This window comes from Vicugna pacos, chromosome 3 (genome assembly GCF_048564905.1).
Source record: "Vicugna pacos chromosome 3, VicPac4, whole genome shotgun sequence".
Taxonomy (NCBI): domain Eukaryota; kingdom Metazoa; phylum Chordata; class Mammalia; order Artiodactyla; family Camelidae; genus Vicugna; species Vicugna pacos.
Genome location: NC_132989.1, coordinates 69,051,963 through 69,058,573, shown reverse-complemented (window position 1 = coordinate 69,058,573; position 6,611 = coordinate 69,051,963).

The following is a 6,611-nucleotide window of genomic DNA, read 5'->3' as shown; positions in this document are numbered from 1 at the left end:
GTAAAAACATTCACAATTTAATCCTTCAAATACTGGAATGTCAGAAAAATAAAGTTTCTTTTTTCAAGCAGGATTTATTTTTTTCACTTGAAGATGGAGACAGCCAGGCATAGTGGACAGTGAGTGAGATGTGGCATCAAGTAACCTAGGTATGAATTCCAGCTTCACTGTTTGCTAGCTGTGTGACCATGGCAAGTCACTGATCCTCTCTCTGGGCCTCTGCTTCCTCATCTATAAAATGGGCACAAAATACCATCGGCCTTCCTGGGCCATTTGAAGAGCAAAGGAGATAATCTATGTCATTGCACTGTGTGAGGCAAAAGTAAGTGATTTGTTGGCTTGGAAATGAATTTCAAAGCTATGGCCAGGCATACAAAGAATAGAAAGCGCAGGTAAAGAGGAAGGCACTCACTCATTTTAACTTACTCATTCCCTCTCTTTGGAGCAAGCTAGCTGGATGATGGGATGTGTGATGAACACAGACACCGGAGTATAAACCCAGCTGGGGCCCCAAGGAGCACCCCTCCAACTTTTCCTGAAGTCTCCTGCCCACTGCCACTGCGTCTCCTTCTCAGGAATGTGGGACTGGAGAACTATGCCTGGCTTTCTCTTTCTCTCTCCTCCCCAATACCAGCACCGCCCCCCCATCTCCCATCCCTGTGAGGGACACAAAGGAAGCTCAGACCTTTGAAAATGAGGGTGAGAACAATCTGGATTCCTTAGAAGAACATTACAGCTTTCTTTCTGTTCTTTCTATGACAGTTTCCTTGCTACTCCCAGACCTACACGAGGTGTTAAGGACGTCCTCTCCTTAGCCCCCCTTCCTCCGATTCATTTCACTGGCGGTTAACAGACCACAGTTCTCCCTCAGAGCCTGACGTCTGTTCTCACCTCGTCAGTTTTCTCCTTCTTTCCCCGCCCCCCTGCCCCGAAACCTGCAAGGAAAACAAGCTTCCTGTGTCAGGAGGCAGGGTAGAAAAAGCCAAGGGCATTATTTTTGTCCCACTTTTGCTGTTTCTATGGGGACGAGGCTGGCTTATTTTGCATGCTCGCTGTGAAGGTAGACAGTGCTACCCGGTGAACACCCGTTATTCTGGACTGAAACTTGCCTTTCTCTGACACTGAAAAGACACTTTGCATTTTCACATATTCACTCAGCAAACATTTATTGAGGGCTGATTATATGTGAAGCACTGTACTAGGAGCTAAAGAAGTGAGCAAGGATGAGGTTTCCTACCCTGCGTTTCTGGAGATGTCCTCTTGCTCTTTTTTGCACTCCTCTAGTGCTAAAGGTAGCCAAAGAGCCTTCCCTCCCCAGAGCAGAGGCCTGACACAGTGCTGGGTACTTCCTTGAGACCCAAGAAATACTCATGAAATCAGAGATTATCTGAATGGTGGGGATCCCTGAATCCCACCATAGAGGAACGAGGGGCCTAGAGAGTAAGTGGCCTCTCTCATCTGTCCTGAGTGGTTTCGGTCAAGGCGAAGCCTGGGGATGTCTCAGAAAATGGCTAGGTGTCCTTTCCAGTCTGGAGATTTCAGGCAAACCAGAAAGAGGAATGGCGACCAGGCCAAGTGGCTCTCTGGAGAGTTCCAGAATCTGAAGCAATGTGAGGTGCGCAGGTTCGTGCCATCGCCGGTGTTCGCCTGCACCATCACCATCAGCAGCAAAATCTTTCGCTGCTTTGTTAAGTGCTTTGGGATTTCTCCAGTATAAAAGGTGCTATATAAAATCAATCACAGGAAACTCGGCTGCTGGCAGCTCAGAACAGCTACAGTAAGCGGTGTCCACTCAATCAATAGTCCCTCACTGAGAAGGGGAAAGAATACCATTAAAAAGATGTGCTCTTAGAAAAACTTCCCTCTAGTAAGGAAAAAGAACCCCTACCTTACCCAGAGTATAGGGAAAGCACACAATATAAAACATGATGGAGAGAGTTGCTTACTGCTTAGCACAGCTTTTTGCTTTCACTGTTACCATGCAAGAACACAAACAGATACACGTTAAGTCTGAGAAGCCTTGGCCACTCCATGCAGGAAATGCCTATTGGATTTTAAAATCCAGTTGTAACACGAAAATGGAATTAGCTCTCTGGCACCAGAGCACACAAAAGTGATTTCTAAAAATTGCTTGCCAAAGAACAATAGGCATGTTTGCAATTCAGCATACCTCATATACCTTTAATTAATGTTTAACTGTAAAGAAAATACGTAGATGTATAACGTTTTATGATTATGATATCAAGAACTGGGCTCCTTGCACAATCCTGAAAGAATATTGACTTGAGATATTTCGGGTTTTCATTTTCTTGCAGAAGGTGAAAATACCAAATATGATAAAATTATGTTACTACGTCCATGAATTTGTGGTATTTCTCAAAGCTGCAACATAGTAATTTAAATAGGTGAGAAAATTAAGGAGAGGCTATCTTACAGTGTTTTTAATCCTCAGATTACTTTTTGTTAATTACAGAGAAGTGATAGTGAGAGAGGCTTCAAAGCAAAGAGTAACTCTGCATGGAGTATAATCCTTAAAAATACTGATCACTATGTTGTACACCTGAAACTAATATGATAATGTTAGTCCACTATATTTCAATAAAAAATAAATTGAATAAAAACAAAACTACACTGAAAAAAAAAGAATAGACAGCTGCATTCATAACTTGAGAATACAAAAAAAAAAACCCATAAGTTATTACTGTATTTAAAATGAAACACTGAAGGAAAAAAAAAGAGCAAATAGTGACAGCCATTGAAGTTCTCATGAACAAGTGCATTTAAGAAGAAAGCCATTGAAGAGTTTGCCTAATGAAGTACTCTGGGGTCTGAAGGAGTATTTTAAATCAGTCATCAGTGTCTCTTCAAGTCTTTTGCTCCAACTGTCATATTAGAGTTCAGATTGCTAAAGCATAAGTGATTAAAACCTCACATTTACAAGAAAACGTGTAGATCCTTTAGTCCAAGTGTTTTAAACTCTAGAGTGCACAAGAGCTCCCTGGGGGAGCATGCTGGATACTGACATGGGGGCTCAAGACACTGTGTGCCCCTTCCCTTAGGTTGCAGATTAGGAAACTACAGTATGTGACTGTTTGCCGGTGCCATGCCCTAGGTCCCCTGGCTACCATACATGACCCATGCCTCCCTCTGGTCGCAGAGCAGCCCTCCTTCCCCTTCAGAACCTGGTCCTTCTCCACGTGACGGATTTGGATACTGTCAAAATGCTTTCCAAATTGTTCACCCAGAACAAATGGCGTTTCCTTCACAGAGATAATTCCAGAGTAGTCTGTCCCTCTTCCCTCCTTTCACAGAGTTCTGTGTAATCATTTTGGCCTAAGATGGTGGAATCAAGTTTAATCAGTTTATCATATGAAAGTGCTCAGTTATAGGCCTAGTACTGGTTATTTTTGATGATGACTGGTTTTGAAATTCTCAAGAACCTAGGGTGGGGTTGGGGGCAGGGCAAAGAAGGTGTGGGGACTGGGTAGGCCCACATCAAAGTTCAGACTCCAGGCTTACAGCTCCATTGGTGGTCCCCACCTTAGATTTTAGCCATCTCCTTAAAGTGAATATCCTCCCCAGAGTCTGAACACATTGTCAGAGATCTCAGATTAGATCTAGATTTAAATAATCACTCTCCAAATTCTGGGGGACTTGTTTATTTCTTGGTTGACATAATTTTATTTTGGTTTACTCAACTCTCTTAAAACCTAGTCACACCAGTTGGGCAGAGGCTTAATAATTCAGACACATTCTGAAGTTTATACTCCACAGGCCATCATTGAAACTCCAAGAGTTTTAAATAAACAAATAAATCTAACTTTTCAGCAGAATTACTTAAAAACCTACCAAATATTCCCTTTGCTTCTATAATCAAGGTAAGTCCTTGATTACCCATCATCCTAGGAACTGGGAAGAGTCATGGGTAAGTATGATGAACTACATTCTATCTGGAGTTCTGTCCTATTTCCCCCATGAAGTATCTCATCAAGTAATGATAAAATCAACTTTGAGTCTCAGTGTCTTCCCTGTAGAGACTGAAGGAAAAGGCAAAAAGCAGAAAAAGCAGGCAGGAAAGAGGGCAGAGAACTGAAAGAGGAATAGTAAAACCTCAACTACACATAACCAAGATATGCCAACTCTTTCAAATACTGAAAATGTCTTTGAAATTTTAATTCTGTTCAGTTTCCAGGTATGTGAGCAAAGAATAGCACTCATTTTCAATTACCTTAAATCAATAATTTAAAAAAATCAGTTTTCATGTGCCAGGAAAACTTTAATGTTTAAAGGCCTGAACAATTAATACTGACAAGGTATGACAAAAACACTTGATATTTTTCTTATATACTTACAGTGTTTATGGCTTGACTGGAATAATGATGTATATGAAGAATATCTGGAAGATTTAGTTGTGTGTGTGTATAACACTGAGCAAGACATTTAAACTTTCTGGACCTCAGTTTCCCCATTTGCAAACAGGGGTCTAAAAAGGGTTGCATGGTCTCTAAATTTCCTTCCAGTTTTAGGAGTCTACAGGTGAGATCTACAGGGTGTCATCGTTAGGTTGAACAAAGTGTCTCAAAGTGATTTTTTTTTTCAGAAAACTGAGTATCTACTTGTGGTATTTGTTGTTCTAACAAGAATCATTAACTTACATTTCATGCTCTTGAGTCAGGAGCTTGGATGGACTTGGAGTTCTACACCTGAATTAAAAAACAAAACAAAACATTGGATTCATTCAGCATGTTGTTAACATGATGGAGTTGGGATTTCCCCACTGCAGATCCAGCTTCATGATTTTCTCACAGCAAACAGATGAAAAGAAATCTCAGTGTTTGCAACTTCCAGAACGTGGTCTGCCATCCTTCTCCCCATACCTGAGCCAATGAATGGGGTCTCCAGGGGACAGTTTTTGACACCTTCAATACTGCAAATTTATTTCATTCTAGTATCCAAAGATGCAGAAAGCCAGATCACCATTTGCTGAAAATACATTAAACTGAGTGGTAAAGAAGTCTGACTGCGGCAGCAAAAAAGGCAATTTCAGACAGTCCAGGGAGACCTACAGCCAGGTCACAACTCTTTCATAGCTTTAGTATAAAAATCCCAGCCTCTAAAAGGGAAGGCTCTCATGATGCAAGAGAAATAAGTAGGAGCTGCACCAAAGTCCATTATATTGTGACACAAAAAGCATAAATCATGTGTGTATGAAAATCATAAGCCCTAAGCTTTAGAGAGAGTTGTGCAATTGACAATCAAATGGAGCTTAAAAGGAATTACGAGGTTTTCAACTAAAGTCTTGAAATAAAGAAAGTAATATTTTACAGCAAAAAATTGCAAATGTCAAGTTTAAATCATAAGACTGCACCATTGAGCTACTAGCTACTTCCATAGCTTCTTCAGTCCTTAACACAGGGAAAGACCAACTTTCATGCTCAATAAAACTTAAGAACTTTAGAAATACATTTAGGAACATAATTCATGTATTTGTGACTTTTTCCCTCCCTAAATGGCTAATTGTAGAAGAAAAATGAGTGAGCATGAGAACTTCTTGGATAGTCACCTATTCCACCATTTGGTTCGGACTGTTACGAGTTCTTGTGTTTTTTAAATAGGGCTGCCACCAATTCGGTCACTTAAAGAAAAAAGGGGTCTGGGGAATATGGAAGGCTGTCTTCCTTTTTCCCCTTCAGCCCATCTAGCTCTTGCTCTGGAAAATCCCAGGGCAAACTGAGCTCCCCGGCAGCCAACCCCAGGAAAACCAGTCCCCAGGAAAAGCTGGAAGCCAGCTGCCCAATTCGGTTGCTCCCGTCCAAAGCCAGACAGGTGGCAACCCAGATTGAATCCGTTGTTGTGGGAATGATTTGATTCACAAACAGGGTTATTAAATTTTATATGGAGACAGGCAAAAGTCACAAGATCCTGGAGAGAAAGACCTGATTCACATAAATTTATCTTAATAGCTGTGAATTCGGGAGCATAAAGCAGGAAAAAAAAATTTATGCGAAGACATTTCACCTCCTCCGTCTGCCTGCTCGCGTCCACTCCCGGCACATAATATGCCCCCCCCCCCCACACATAGATCAACAACTGCCGCGGTTCCGTCCAGCCCTTCCAGGAGGCGCCCGACACATTGATCCCAGACCGTTTTGACATATAAACTCCAATTTGGCCCCAAGTCACTGCGAGTGGACACTGCCACCAACGGCTCTGACACTGGGTTATTTGTTGTTGCTGTTCGCTGTCCCTGTTTGCACATTAATCCAGTGACAATTAGGTGTCAGCGAGCGTTGTTTCTGCTTAGCTGATAGCCTTGGGCTCTGCGCTTGAAGCCCTAATCAGGAGTGTAAACTCTGCTATATTTCAATTTGGAGAAGCGCTCTTCCGCTAAGAGGCCCCTGGCACTGCGATAAATAAAACGCCTATTTACTCTATTGCCACACTTAGACATCTAATGCACTTACTACCAGCCCCCTAATCATAGCCTACAGTTAAAACCGCCTATAAATCACTCCGCACTCATCCTGCACATTAGTGAAGCCATTTTCCCCAAACCCCACAATGAGCACTGTTTCCTTTTCTTGTTAGTCAAAAGCTAGATGATTTTTATT